Genomic DNA, 16,535 nt, shown 5'->3' with positions numbered 1-16,535 from the left:
AGTCTGAGGGCGGATGCAGCCGCACTGAAGCAGCAGGAGCGCAAAAAAGTGGGGCCCGTCGCGCTGTAGTTGCCCCTGCACCGCACAAAATGTTTATCTGTGAAAAAAAGTAAAGTAAATGTGGGTTATATTCTCTGGGAGTGTCAATGTGAATGTGATACAGATCCATTGGGTGCATGATGCTGATCTGATGCATACACAGTTTAATCCAGCTAAGGCCATAGTCCGACTAAGACAGGCAACCGGACAACTTGCCCGAGCCAGAGTATACACACGGAGGGAGGAAAAAAAATCTAGTTATTGGCCGCGCACATCTGCCTAGGTGGCGCTGTATCTCTCATTAATTGGTGCACATTGAATCAGTTGGAATGGCGAGATGGAGTGTGCTGTGGTTCCGTATGTTTCGTACCTGCTGTGTTGTCTGAAGAAAGACTTCCAGGTCAAAGACCAGGGAGGAAATTTTGGTGCATGCACAGAACACCACGTCCGAATCCAGTCCGACTAAGTGTATACATGCAGGAGTAGTCAAACTCATGAATTACATTATCTAGGTATGTTAGTCCAACCAAGACTAGCTCGAACAGTATGTGGTGAAAGATCATTTTCACTGTATATTTTGCTAAAAGAATATACAGCCCATGGAACAAACTTTACCTGAGGGGACTATAGCTGTGCTAATCTGTTAACATGTGTGAAATGAAAAGCCAGACAGATGCACCACACTATCCTTTATGATAAATTAAAAGGTTTGCCACGTTATCTCACGGATAGACATTATTCTGGAAACTACACATTGTAAATGGCTTACTCTCCAGCACTAAGCTCCATAGAGAAAACCTGAGTTTTTATCTCGCAGGACACAGGAGCTGCTAGTTTACGGCTGTTTGTTTGGTGAGTTTGTGTCAGTTATGTAAATCTAAACCAAAGGTTTCAAATGCCAAAGTTACAAACTAACACATTTGATCTTAATGATGGAGGAAACTGCAGTTTAACAACTTATTGTCACTGTGAGCCTTTTGGAGTTCATTCGTCCTTAAATTGAAGCTGCAGGACTTTCTGGAGACTGGTGTAACATATTTTGCTGCCACAGAGGAAATCATGACAAATCCTAAAAGTAGGAGAGACTCTTGAAAGAAGCTCAAATTTCAAAAAGTCTTACATGAGTGAGACTACAGCAGTTATCTTCACAGATGTCTGGCCATATATTTTATACGGCAAGCACATGGTTGACACAGGCCTTTGTAGAAATGAGCAGACGACAAACTTTACATCACACAGTCCTTCACAGACACGTGGCATCTGGAGGAAACTGTAAATGAAGTGTGCACCATGTCTGAGCCTGAGATTTACAAAGAAACACATGTAAAACCTTCTCCTTGAATGATGCAACTACAAATACATTTGTAAATGCTTCTGCATGTTTCTACATGCTCGTATGAAACAGCCACCTGAATATATTTGGAACAATCCTCATGCAGCGATAGCTTTAACCCCTCTGGCTGCCCTGGGCCGGCACACTCTCTTTTAGTGACGGGTTCTTTCTGCCAGTACACCAGCCTGCACTTACCTGAAGGCCTTCATTAATTCTGACCTGTGGAAAACCACAAGAGGAGACTTTCAGTCCGAAAGTGACCTGTAGTCAGACAGGTTCCAAAAATAGACCTGAATAAGACCCAACACTGTGGTTTGGATAATAAGACCCACAGTAGAATTCACCCGACCTGAAGAGACAGAGAGAGCAAATACCAAAATTGGCTGAATTGTGATCCTGCCACCAAATGATGAGCTGTATGAGTATAGAGCCACAGTACATGTTATTCCCTCTGCACATCACAGTTCAGTGTGACTGATCATCCAGATTGCAGCTCAGGTATTAGACTGAGCCTGTTCTCGTTCCCAAAACATCATATGCCACTTTGTCATGTCCCTCAGCATTACACAACATGCCCCTCCACATCTGAAAGAGGCTTTCAACTGACTTCAATTGAACCCGAAGGGCAGAAGGGTTCCTTGTGCATCTGTAAGACAACACTGATGTAACAGAGCGGTGGTATATGATGTTTCTTGAATGGGCCCTTTGCACAGGTCACAATACTATAATAGCTCTATCTCTTTTGGACTACATGCTGATTCATTGTCACACTGTATAAACGTACATGAACTCAAAATAGCTGCTGTGCAAAAGGCCCATTGCGGTTAATCTGCCTATAAACTAGCTGAGTTGGCTGACCTATGTTAAAAAACATTTGTATGTGGATGTACATTTGTGTGCCTTTATTTGCACTGTTTACAAGCATTGACAACTTGTGTGTGATGCACTTTGCCAGTTAAGTTGATTTTACTGTGCTGCAGTACAGTCATTAGCACTAAAAACGTACATTAATGTGGTCACCGGACAAAAAAACATTGTTGTTGTTTTATGTGCCACCAACTCACTCAGAAACATTTTCATTACATTAAAGCAGTATTATGCATTACAGTTGACAATAAAAGTAAAACATTACCCATACTTGCGCTAGCAGTTAGCACGCTAGCCAGAGGTTAGCACACTAGCTGGCTAACATGTCATTTGCTGTTGTGTTCTATTATATTGGTTAGCTGCCATGTTTCATATTATGGTGTGTTTATGCCGTTTGATGTCAAGTGTAATAGGTCAGCTCTCATCAGCTAGCAGTACTTGTGTGCATGCTGTGTGTTTGTGCAATGACGCTGTGCTGGTTGTGTCATTGCTGTCACACTGTTCCTGATTATTATTTCTTTATTGTTATATTCAGACCAAACTTGTATACACACATACTGAGTTGGAAGTTGCTGCTCTGATTGGAAGTAAAGTGACGCTCAAGGGAGAACTGCTTCACCTTGTCACTTAAGACCTCAAGGACTCGCACCATTTTCTCAACTCCAGCACAAAGCTCTGCTTCCTGATACAAGGTAATAACACTGTATTCATAGAGGATTGCAGAAATTCAGGAAAACTGTTTTGTCTTCCACAATTTGAAAGAAAAGCTATTTTATTTATATTTCTTTCATATTTCACCCGAATGACTAATAAATGACTCATGCTGCAACTTAAAAATAAAAGATTGGTTACACTGTGTTCATATTTAGGTGTGCAATAATGAATAACAAAACACATGCGCATGCATTTAAATGTTTAAGTGCATATTTGGGGCTGTGCATTTTATTCAGTAGGTGAAAATGCTAAATAAACACATTACAGACAAATCACAAATGCAAAGGTTTCCCTGAGGAGGATGCGCTCTTTTATGTCTCCTATAAATTACTTTTTCATCTGAAGTTTAGCTCGGAAATTTGGTGTGTCCTCATGTCCTGCAGTTATACTGTGCATCAATCTCTGTGGGTGCAGTCCTGAGTGGGTAAATAGATGTATTAAGGTTACAATGTCATAGGCAATATTCAATGTTAATAGAAAATATTCATTTAAAAAATGACAGGATAACCAGAGACATTCATTAGAGTAACAACACAGTGAGAGGAACCACCAGAAAGAAAAAAAGACCACTAGAGTTTGAGTTAGAGATTTTAAAGAGAAAGCGTTCTCCAAAGAGAAGACTTTTCAAGTGTCTCTTGAAGATAGAGACCAGACCAGCTCATGCTCGTATGCCAGACCCAACCAGAAAGCTTTTAGGAGTGATTCAGACAGTAAATGAGCTGCCCCACCTTCCTTCTTGCTTTCAATTATTTATCATCCAATACTTTAATTATTGTTGTTGTCCAAATGAGAAAAACACTGTCTGCTCTGTGAGTCAATGTGGAATTATCTCATAGAGCTTTTAAAACATGACAGGTAAAGAAGGCACAGCAATGCCCAATATAACATTCTGTTACCAAACAAAGTCTCCTGGGCAAAAAGCGTAAACAAAAGTTTTAACATTATATCACACAGATTTTAGAATCTGGGTCAACAGTCATTTTCAGAGAAACAAAGTATTTGTCCCCATTGAAGCTGGAAATGGCAGACAGGCTTTAGTCTTTACATATTTCATGGATTTGCACTTGCCCCACTTCTGCCAGGCAGAAGAAAGGGGGTGGTTAGTGTTGTTTTGGGAGTGGCATGACTCAACAAAGCCCACAAATAAAAAAAAGAAGGTTGGGTCTCTGCCCATGTCCCTCAAGCTGACACGAGAGACAATTTTAGAGCAATGGAATTTCGTTATAAAGAGGCTGGAGTCTTTGGTGCTTAAAAATGATTAAGATGCTCATTACACCCTACATTGCTAAGTCAATTTATAAGTCAGAACGCTCCATCACCAGCTGTTATAGGCAAATAGAGTCAATCTTGTTGACTAATGCTGTCTCTCTGAGTTATGCTATTAAAAATCATATTATAAATATGCTCAGAGATACTTGTCTACATTGATCCACCCTCTTCTTTCTGTGTCAATCTCTCTCTCGCTCTCTTTTATCTCCGTGGTGAAGAGAAGATCTGTGCCAAGTAGCTGCTGCCAGCTATGATGAGCCCATGTTGTCAAATCCTGCAATTAAGATATTAGCACATCAACGAGGATGGAGCGTACTCATATTACCGACAAAGTCCCTCTTTTTTCTACTAAGTTGTACATTAATCATTAATCAGACGTAAAATTTTAAGTGTTATGTATCGCAGTGTAATTTGAACTATTAATGAACTTGTGAATAAACAGTGTGCTGTCAAATAATAACGAGCCTCACAGTGAGGATCCTTGAGTCTTTCTCACAGTGTACAGCCCACCAATTAATTTCAAGCAGCCCGTCACTTAATTCATGTTTTTTTAATTAATACTAGATACATTTTTACATCATCAATAAGTGTGTATTGTGACATATTTTCATCATAAATATTATTTTGATAATTTATTATCATTTGTTTCCAAATGACCGGCCCCCCACTGACCAACTAGACACTCAGTAGCCCCCAGGTCACTTGAGTTTATGACCCCTGCTCCACATGCATGTGTATTTCAGCAAGTTTTACTTTCACATTTTAGAGGGAAATTTACATTTCACTACATATTTCATTGATTGCTATGGTTACTATTATTCCACAGATTTAGTTTTGTCAAATAAAACAATCCACAATGTTAAATATTTAACTGTTTGGCTAATGAGAAGTAAGATTATAGTATGGTAATAGTAAAAGTAGTAGTATATAACATTATCTAATGCATACTGAGTAAGTAGATTTGATTATTTACACAAGATTTTGATTTTTTTCCCCGATTTCTTTTATATTTTGTTAAAATCATGATTATCTTAGTTTAAGGTTTTTGTCGCATATGTTTTCCTGGCTTCACATGTAATTGCTGTGCTATTTGATTTTCTCTACAATAACAAGTCTTTATGCCATTCTTTGCCATTCTGCCATTCTGCCTTCCATTATCCTAGGGTAGTCATTTTAACTTTGACGAAAATAAAAAACTGCCCGTCATGAATGGAAGCAAATGAATCCAGATGCGATCCTGTGTCTCTGAAGTGTTATTACTATAAACTGACCCAATTATCTTATTACACACTTTAAAGTTCCAAAATGTGTATTGAAATAACATTACAACTTTGACCGAACAAACAACAATCAAAGTTGAGAACTCACCACAAAATAATTAAAAGAACTCACAGTGACAAGCTGATTAACCCTCTGTGCTAACACGGCACAGATCTGTGCCGCAGGTGCACCCATGGCAGTGGGAATAATACACAACTCCAAATATGGACATCCATGGGGTGTGTGTTTATAGGTCACATATTCAGGCCTTTAAAAATCCTTTTTTTTCTTCTTATGTGTTTCTGAATTCTGAATCATTTCATATCACATTTTAATAGTGAGATAAAGTAGCAATAATTGTGCAGAAGTCACAAAATAGACTTTTTCTTTTCTTTTTGTTCATAAAAAAACGAGCCAAGTGAACTATGGACTGTGACATATTTCCATATTTCACAAATTCAATCTGATTTTTAACATTTTGAGCACTTTTTGCTCAGGTGTGTTTATGTAGTTAGTGAAAAAGTTTTTTTCCCCCATCAGATTGCCTAGGTTGTGCTGAGAAAAAAGGATATACAGTATATAGACACTCTATATTACACATTCTTATATCCTCTGTATATATTGTATGTTTAAACACAGCAATGGAAAAAAAGCACTAACTTCTTTAGCTGTTTAAGTTGCTTTCAGTTGTTATCGCAACAGTTGCATTGTGTAAGCTGCATGTTGTGGCTGAGGTGCGCACAGACAGACTATGTACATACATACAGGAGACAGTGATTGGACACAGCTGATAATAGCTAAAACATATTTCTGAATGGAGGGTGTGGATTGAATCAGAGTGTTGCATTTAAATGCTCTACTCCATGCACTGAAGGTGACAATGCTTCATAAAGATGCAAACAGAACAGCTGCAAATGACACACGCTGCCTCTTAGTTCATTCAGCTGGTAAATAAGAATACTTTGCCGCCATATAAAACTGAAACAGTGTCTGCGGTCGAATTATTACTAATGGGGTATAAAGGGGTATATAATGCAATACATATATGTATATATATATATATGTATATATATATATATATATATATATATATATATATATATATATATATATATATATATATATGTATGTATATATATATATATGTATATATATATATATATATATATATATATATATATATATATATATATGTATATGTACATACTGTCTCACTATATGTGACAATATGTGCCAATAGATCTCCATGTTCACTTTAACCAGGCTGTTCAAAATGTTTTCCCCTGGCATTAAAAGGGGGAAAGATGTTTCCCTGTGAATGTTTTCCACTCCTGCACGGAAGGAAAAACTGGCATCAGCCATCGAGCTAAAACCCAAAACCTGCATGACATAATTTACTCTGTGATAAGAGTCCTGCTGTGTCAGTGATTCTCCAGGGAACTTAAAAAGACTGCGTCATAATGACAGCCTAAGAGAGAAGAGAAATCACAAATAACAGTCCCCAGCATTTCCTCCAGCATTTTTTGCATATTGCTGACGTCTCAGTCGAAAGGAGAAGTTGTGCATTTAGAAGCTGGAACAAACCTTTGTGCTGCAAAACACCTCAGCTGACTGGTTTTGGGCAATTTGATTATTTTATTTAATACTCTAATCTTTCTTTTAGAGAATACTAAGTATTAGAATGACATCAAATAAGCTTAAAAGTATTTTCAGAAATACTCTTAATGTAATAATACAGGGGTGTCAAACTCAAATGACCCTGGGGGCCAGTGAATGTCTGGTGACCCTATAATTATAACACAGTATTTCATCGGGATAATGCAGTTAACATATTCATGATGATGTTTCACACAATTTCAAAATAATGCACTTGTTTTGATATGGAAACATGTACAGCATACACTAAAAAACATATTTATAATGCAACTAAGGCTGTAAATAACGATTATTTTCATAATCGATCAATCTGTCCATTATTTTCTCGATTCATTGAGTAATCGCTTGGTCCATAAAATGTCAGAAAACGTTAAAAATGTTGATCAGTGTTTGTCAAACCCGGAAATGATGATGTTCCCAAATGTCTTGTTTTGTCCAGCAACCAAAATGATTCACTTTTAATGACTTCTTTGTTTTATGGAGCAATGAAAACAGAAAATATTCACATTTAAGAAGCTGAAACAATCAGAAATCTTTCTTTAATAATGAAAAAAGCTTCAAACAGATGAATCGATTACCAAAATAGTTGATTTATTTAGTAAACGATTAATAATCGAGTAATTGTTTCAGCTCTAGGTGCAACATAAATGTGTTACCATTATAAAAAATATTGCTAGCAAACAATATCAAGTATTATATTCTATCACCTCGTTAAAGGTATGGTAAGTAAGTGCTGGGCCTATCATTGAAATAGTCTCAGTGTGAAGAAAAAAGACCTTTTACTGGTTTCTGAAAGCACAAGGCAACAAAACAGGTCAAAAGGCTACTAGAAATGAATCTTTAGATAACGACAAGGATGCTTACTGGTCAGCAGACAAGACGAACTGGCAACAGACACAGGAAACACGCGGGCTAAATACACAGGTGAAACACATCAGGGCGGGGCAGGTAATCACAGAGGAGGGAAACTTTACAGGAAGCAGGCTCTGAAACGAGAGGTAATGGTAATTATTTCAAAATAAAACAGGAAACACAAGACTCCTCAGGGATGTTACACCGCCACTTTGACACCTCTGCTCTATCACATAAGAGTACTTCATTCAAATACGAATCAAGCAAAAAGTATTAGATTTTTAATCATAAATACTTTCGTCACAGTTAGTTACTGCAGTTTGTGCGTAACTAACATGCATAATAGTATAATAGGCAGTAATTTGCAGTAGTTATTTAATTGCTGAAAAATACTAGTTAATACTTTTGCAGTAATATTTTCAGCACAATGTCTACTATTGAATATTTTGAGGACATCTGAAGGACCAAACACAAAACGTGTCACGTCTTCTTGCATTGGCTTGAGCTGTAAGTGCTTATTTAGCTGCTTTTCCACCCCTGATTGCAGGCAGGTTATTCAGCCGGTGTCAAGTTGTGCCTCTCAAACAAAGACGTATATTGAGCTCCTCTCCATCCCACTGTAGCAGACATTGATTATCACACATGTCGTGCTGACAGGAGCGATACTGTGGCTCTGAAGGCCTCGAGCTCTGAGTGTTCCTTTGAAGAATCTGACAGTAAACCAAACCATGCCCTGATTCCCCTTTTTGGCATCACAATGTCATTCTCTTTCATTCTCTGGACTTTTTTTTTTTTCCTCGAGTTTCATTCTTTTCTTGGCGTTGCATCACTGTCCATGTCATACTGGACCTGACTTTGCTTTTAATGTTCAAAACTGGGTTTTGTCTATCGTTTGAAGAAATGAAGGAGAATTGTACAGCGTTCATTCTTATCTGTGTTAGATTATGGTGATGTGATTTGCACGCATGCAGCTTCATCTCATTTTATATTGTATTTTATATGAATCTGTAGGCTGGAAAATGCATATGCATATTTTGTTTTACTATCAAGGCCTTTTTATACGTAAACTTCCTATGTATGTTTCTAGCCTCCTGTCAGCAACTAACACCAGGTTTTTTTAAATATTCCCAGCATGAACTCTGAATTCAGTGAAACTGCTTTTTCCATCTACGCACCATGGACATGGATATGAGGTGTAAAACACAATTTCACTACAAACACTGCCTTCTTTAAACATGTTGAAATGCATTTTATGGACCGTCATGAAAGAAATATGTTGTTGATTTACATAACCTGTTTGAGCACTTTACTTTATTATCTCTCTCTTTTTTTTACCTCCTTTTAAAGGGACACTTCACCAAAAAAGATACTGCACACACGCTCTGAGACACATGTCCCATTCCCAAAAGAACACAGGGAGTCGGGATTGAAAGAAAATAATATAAAATTGACTATCAGTCGATGTTAAAGTGACTTCAGTACGTTGCTCTCCACTGAGTTTTATGTGTTATGAGTGAAGGATCTTCATTAAGCAAAAATAAATAATATGCCAGCACTGTTAGACAAAGTGAAATAAACAAACACAGCAGCATCACAAGGATCTTAGGTTTATTCTGGAAAAACTTTTTATTCTGTTGTGAGTTTTACATCTGAAATTGTCTTGTTTTATGTAACTATTAGTTTTATCTGTGCTGCTATCTTGACCAGGACTCCCTGGAAGAGAAGATCTTGTATCTCAATGGGACCTTGGCAAAATAAAGGATAAATAAAATTCACCTTGCATCTATAAAAGCAGTGAGGTATTAACGCTCTGCTGTATATATATATATACATATACATATATATATACTCTCTCTTCTCTACATTTGCAGCTTTCCATACAGAAAGCAAGACTGCTCCCTTGTGGTTGATCTGTGCAATTACATATGAAGCAACAATGATGATATAAAGCTGTTGAGCTGCTGTGAACAAAACCACAGAGGTTTTGTATTTATAATATTTATATTTCAAATCATATTTACTATCACTGCCTGTGTGTCTCTGTGTCCCAGTCAATATTTTCAAATGTTTCCCACTGACAACAATGTGCAGGAAGAAGTGTAGTACACACATAATGACATAGAGGGGCGCTGGTGTGGTGTTATGATCTGTCAAGAAATTAATCTACACCTGTCCAAAAGCATGGCAGGAAATATAGTCCCTGTATAGTCTGATAACAGTCTTTATATGTTATTCTAGTAAACAAAACAAATGTGTTTATACATGGAAAAATAGGTCTTATAATCACACAATTTATAACAAACATGTTGTGGTTTTTTTTTTTATCATTTATTGTGTTTATGTGTGCCTCTTGGCCAGGAAAAAGAGATTTAATCTCTGGGCTAAAATATAGTTTAAATGAAAATATAAGCATGTGTATTCAATTTTGTATCATAGACAATCACTTTCACTGGGAACTCATTCAGAAAACAAAGTTTTAGGCTGCCATCAGAAAATGTATCGCACTGGTTACAATCTTATCTTTTCTCGCCTCATGTAACTCCTTTGTCAAACGTCATCACAACTCGTGCTGCTCTGTGATACTATGTTGCCCAGCTTCCAATCAGGCTTAATCCCAAAAGCAGGATATTGTTTTGAATGAGGGAGAAGTGGTTAAATATAGCAAGCATTTCCAGCCTCGCTTGAATAGTGTGCATTGTCTGTGAGTTCATGTAATCGCTCTGCTCACGTTGAACCTCTGCCCTGTAATCAAACCAGCAGAAGCAATAATTCACAAGTTCATGGAAATAAAAAAAAAATTGTAATTGGTTGGCAACTCAACTTCTGCAGGAAATAAGTTATATGATCAATGTGAGAAGTTCCTTTCTTTCTTTCTTTTTTGTATTTGGGAGCTCTGCAGACAAAGATTGGAAGCCGCTGCATGAACCTCCAACAGCTACAGGTAATGATGAATAATATTTGTGGTGGCACAGACTTGATAGTGTGGGTCACTTCAGGGAACTTCCCTGACAACCAACTGCAGGCGATCAAAAATTTTAAAAATGAAAGTTTTAGGATAAAAACTTGCACTTGTAAATATCAGCTTCAGTGTAGAACTCAGATGTTGATTTTAACCTAAAAGAAATTTAATTATCTTTCGGGACCTAGACAATCTCATAGTTCTCACCTGAAGAGAACCACTTTAAGAGGATAGTGGTTACTGTCAACATCCAGAGTATTCAAAGTGTCTGCCATCCAACACCTGATATAGGGTGAAAAATGTGATTCATTTAGTTATTTTATCTGCTGTGTAACATTTCCCTCATCTTCTGTGCACTGAGGCACTCACACATTTGTGAATGCCTGTCAGAAATAACCACACATTTGAGCTTTCTTTATACTCGTTTGGTGCAAGTTCACTTCATCATGACCAGGTGTCTATTGTCGCTGGGCAGCTTTCACGTGCTTCGGTGGCACGACGTCAAGTAAACAAGAGAGCAGATGTCTTGGCCCTTTTCCCCCAGGTTTACTACAGTAAAGCAGCTGAAGGCCTTAAGGACGTTAGGAATCCAGCTTAATGCACACATGTCCGAATGTGCACCAGACTCTCTCTGTGCGACTTACACAGGGTTCACTGTGTGAAAGTGTGAGTGAATGAGTGAATACACTTTAAACAGTCAGAATATCAGGCTGTGCATGACTATTTTCTCCATGACTGTCTTTCAGCGGGGGGATGCAATCATCATCTGCAGGCATATTCTCTGTCTCCATGGAAACACAAAGCAGGAGGTGTGGCCTACAAAAACCTTACATGGGTCCCCGAGATGAAAACAATGGCAGGAAGAAGAGAGGTCCGCTCTACTGGACCTCTGTGTCGCTCATGTCTCTTATTTTGTTGTTTTTTCTCTCTGTCTCTTTCTGTCTATCTGTGCGTTTCTCCCACACACTCAGTTTCACCCAGACACACACACTCGCTCACATACGCAGCATGAAGTGGACTGTCTGCAAGAAAGCTGAGAAGACAATGAAAACAAAAACAGGATGCCAGAGAGAATTTATCTGTACCAGGAGAATGATCTTTCCACTTCAGAACTGCAACAAGACAAAATGCAGGGGTGGAGTGGACGAGTCAGGCGGCGTTTACAGTTTGTTTGGAATGGGATATTTCCAAATAAATGACTGCGACATGACTGTGTCTACAGAGAGAGACTTCATAACAACGTCGTAATTGAATTTCACGCATTCGGTTTAACATTTCACCCACACACTAAACATAATTTAACAAGACAAATAGTCTATGCTTTAAAAAAGTCATAAAATTAAGGATTTAAATCCAAAATCAGTAAAAATCCACTTTTATTTTTTAATCAAATTTTTAATCCCAATCTGTTGAAGTGGATTTTGAGACATTTTCACGCTCTGGACCAAACACTTTAATTCACTTTTATTTATTTTTTCATACCAACACTTACACTGCTTTTCCAGTACTATTCTGGAGCTACTATTCAGGATCAATAAAGTCATTCTGATTCTGATTCTGATAAATAAATTCACTGAAGCCATCGTCTACATTTGGGTCAGCCAAGGCTTCTACATAGGCATGTTGATAGTCTACCCCACGAAACGTCTCGTTGATGAGAGGACGATTATATTTCCATTACTCCTATGTTGCAACGAGTCTATGTTTACATAGACAGTAATATTTAGCCTGATTAAGACAATAGTCTGAATAAGACACTGTCGTGCTAATGCCACACAGTCCCATTAATAATTACAAATCACCACGTCTTTTACAATATCCTATCTCATGTTTTCACAAATATCAATCCTCAAGTTACTTAGATTGATCTATAACTCTATTTTTAAACGATCTCTCTCTTAAAAATGTAACGGTTGCTTTTTATTGACACACATTTACTCCTCATGTTGGTTGTTGCCCTTCTTTGTTTGAACAAAAACAACTCTTTAAGGTCATGTCTGCTTTCTCATTCACCAATAGATTTAGAATAAAATATGGTATTTTATTTTAGGTTATACTATGTGATGCGAGTCATAATCAGACTATGTTCTGTTTCATGTACACAGGAACATGGATAGATTGTTTTCATAATAAATCATGGAAACGTCGTCATCTAAATGACATTGTATTCAGAATAAGATCAATGTGTGATTATCTCTGTGCATGTAAATGTATATATAATTATATAATATAATAATATACAAATACAAACATGCATACAATATAAGTAATAATGCCGGATTACTGGTGTAAATCATGAAAAAAGTAAAAATAAATTAAGTAAAGGAAGGTGCAGGGCAGAGAGTTTTGTTGTTGTTTAATGAGAAATTTAATGTTAAACAAGAAAGGGGGAGATACTTATTAGATGTTATATATTATATTATATTCTTGAAATCTACCCAGAAAAAACAATAATACTGCAGTATTTTTTTTTTACAGTGTAATTTACAGCGTGCATGAACTCATCGTTGTTGTTGTGCTGTGGTGACGTCACGTCAGCCGCACGTTGAGGAGGATAACGTGGGAGCATCAGACTCTCCTGTCCTCTCCTCTGTCTCCTCTGTCCTCTCCTCTGTCTCCTCTGTCCTCGTGATAGTTTGGACAGTGTTCACAGTCAGACTCACACGCGTCACTGTTGCTAAACTTCATGGAAAACTCTTCTTTCACGGGGCTGGCGACGCTGTTTTCTCGGGTAAGAAGAAAACATATGGTGTGATTGTTTTTGGTGAACTTGTTCACTGTTTTGTTTAAAGTAATTAAACGTTACACTCCCGTGTTTTTTAATGTTTAATAGTGCAGTAGTGTTTCTTGTGTAGTTTGCCTTTGCATCTCTCTTGTCCATGCGTCTCTGGTTGCTAAGGTATCAGGTCAGGTTTCTATGGACGTCATTGTTTCCTGCCTGCACGTGCAGAACGGTTTACTCGAATTTGTTTTGAATTTGTTATTTGAGAAACTGGAAATCAGTATATTTTCACATTTAAATGACATGTAAGATAATGACAGTGCATGCCTGTAAAACAACAACAAATGGTTTGTGGTCAGTGTGTTTGTTTCTTAGTTGAACTAGTAAGAGTCACAGCACAGTAATGGTGTTGTTGTAATCCACTTTTACTCCATATGGCAAGAAAAGTGGAGGCTCTCCAGCGTTCATGGCTTAAACCCTGCACAGCTCAGGTGGACAGCTGCCGTGTGGGACTTTACCCTGAGGTCATGTGGGTTGTTGTGACTTACACACAGTGTTTGATTGTTCACAGCACTGTGAACAAATCAGTGATCAAGTACTTGGCTTGATTTGAGAGAACAATCATCTGGAGAAGACCTGAAGCTTAGAATTAAAAAAAATGTTTACTGATGCTATGAATCAAGAGAGAAGTAGACTTACACAGTTCTTGTAAAGAGCATCGTATTCACAAAAGACTGAAAGAGTAGTGATATGGTTATATGCTGCAGATTATGTTTTCAGCATTATTAATTCATTCATTCATATTCTACTGCTTTTTGTATAGTACAGCATGAGTGTAGAGAGTATGAGCTGTTTCTGGTTTTTATCTTAAAAGGCGGTGTATGTAAGATTATTCATGCATTAAATATTTTTAGAACACAAATGAATGAACAAACTATTGCCCTCGTAGCAAGAAGACGGGGGTTTGCGACACAGTCGGAACAAGGATCTTTCTGCAAGGAGTTTGCATGTCCCCCTCATGTGTGCATGAGTTTTCTCTGGGTTCTCCAGTTTCCTCCCACAGTCCAAAAACATGCAATATGGGGATTAGGTAAATTATACAACTCTAAATTGACCGTAGGTGCGAGTGAGAATGGGTGGTTGTTTGTCTGTGTATGTGGCACTGTGATGGACTGGAGACTTGTCCAGGGTGTGACCGTGCCATTCACCCTATGGCACGACCCTCATGTGGAGGATGAAGCGGTAGAAGATGGATGGATGAGTGGATGAATGAACATATAACATGACTTCAAAAATGAGATGCATCCTCCTCCGTTGCCAACAGCGGCCTTCAGATTTTCTGCCAAAAATCGATACGTTATGTGATGTTATGCAGCTCTTGCATGCCTCAGGCAAACAGCAGTGGCTGCTCCCAAAGCAGTGCGTAGCCAGTGAGTTGTTATTAGCATAGGGATGCTAATGCTAATATCAACAATCTACCTGCTCCTCCCAGCACAACACAGACTCACAAAAATTTCGAGCAGAGCCTGTTGGGCCAAAACAGGATGGTGCCCGACACTGTGCAAGACTAGAATGTGGTTGTAAACCACGTTAAAGTCCTGGGTCAGACTTGCGTTTCGACTGAGAAAAGTACATTTACTTGGTAGTGTGGGGTGTCAGTGAGATACGCGGCATGGTGGTTGTAGCGGCGCAACGACAACGTCATTGAACGAGACAACAACGGAGGACGTCAAGCTGTGTACGAGACACTGCTCGCAATGGAGTGGCGCTTTTCTGTCGCCCAATCAGCTGACCCGACGTGGGTCAAGGTCCACTCTTACTGTACCATACCATTCTTCTGGTAATAATGTAACGAAAAATATGTACTGTACCGAACTGTTCCACTTAGAAACATGGCTTTTAGCTTCTTCATTGTCCGTGAGTCAAATACTGCGGTCACCAGTGAGCCCCGGGTTGGACGCTGGCAGCTGTCGTGAGCCCCTGCGAGTGCAAACATAGCAATGAGGCGGCGGTTCAGTGATGGCCACACGTGTCACTAGGAGGAACAACTGTTTATGGAGCTTATGTTTAACCCCTCCAACAAACTCACCCGGTGGACTCTGCGTCTTTAAATCTAACTATAGTCGTCGCTGTCAGTGATGCTCTGTTTGGACCCCAATGCACGAGACATGAGGCATGATGACTGATTTCAAGAGTCTTTATTCTCCTCTTGAAAAGGCAGGCAAAAACAAAATCACTTCTTAACAGAAGGAAAACAAACAAGACTTGACTTGACACTTGCGCTAAGATGACACAAACACAAGCTCCAGGAGCATGAAGGACGCACTGGTGAAAGGCAAAGGAACTGGGAGCACTATATAGGGGAGAGGGATTCAAGGTGGGAATGATTACTTAAAGATCACCAGGTGAAGTGCATGAGGGAATTAGGGGAGAGGAGACTACGAGACAGGAAGACATGACATTTACCAAAATAAAAGGGGAAGTGAAAATCAAACCCACACCAAAAGTGACAAGAACTTAACGTGACTTTAAAGCTAAACTAACACGAGAACTAATTCAGCTTAAGAATGCACCAAACTACTTGTGTTGTTGTCAGAATGAAGCGGGGATGTCACCACGGCTGTACACTTTGACCCATGCGTTTGTAGACGGAGCAAATTCCACATGCGTGACTTGTGATTTGTTGAATGTCCCGTACGCTTGAGTACACTGTTGACTGCGCATATTCTTTGAATGTTTATTGTATGAGTTGGTTTTGATGGCACCGTGATACAGTCAGCGCCTTTGTTTTGTCTGTTTTGGTGGCTCTTCACCGGCGAGCATGCTGACATGCTGGTTTTTAATCATGTCTGGTATGAGTGGCA

The sequence above is a fragment of the Solea senegalensis genome, unplaced genomic scaffold (genome assembly GCF_019176455.1).
Source record: "Solea senegalensis isolate Sse05_10M unplaced genomic scaffold, IFAPA_SoseM_1 scf7180000015002, whole genome shotgun sequence".
NCBI lineage: Eukaryota > Metazoa > Chordata > Actinopteri > Pleuronectiformes > Soleidae > Solea > Solea senegalensis.
The sequence above is the reverse complement of the archived record's forward strand: the minus strand, read 5'-3'. Positions refer to the sequence as shown.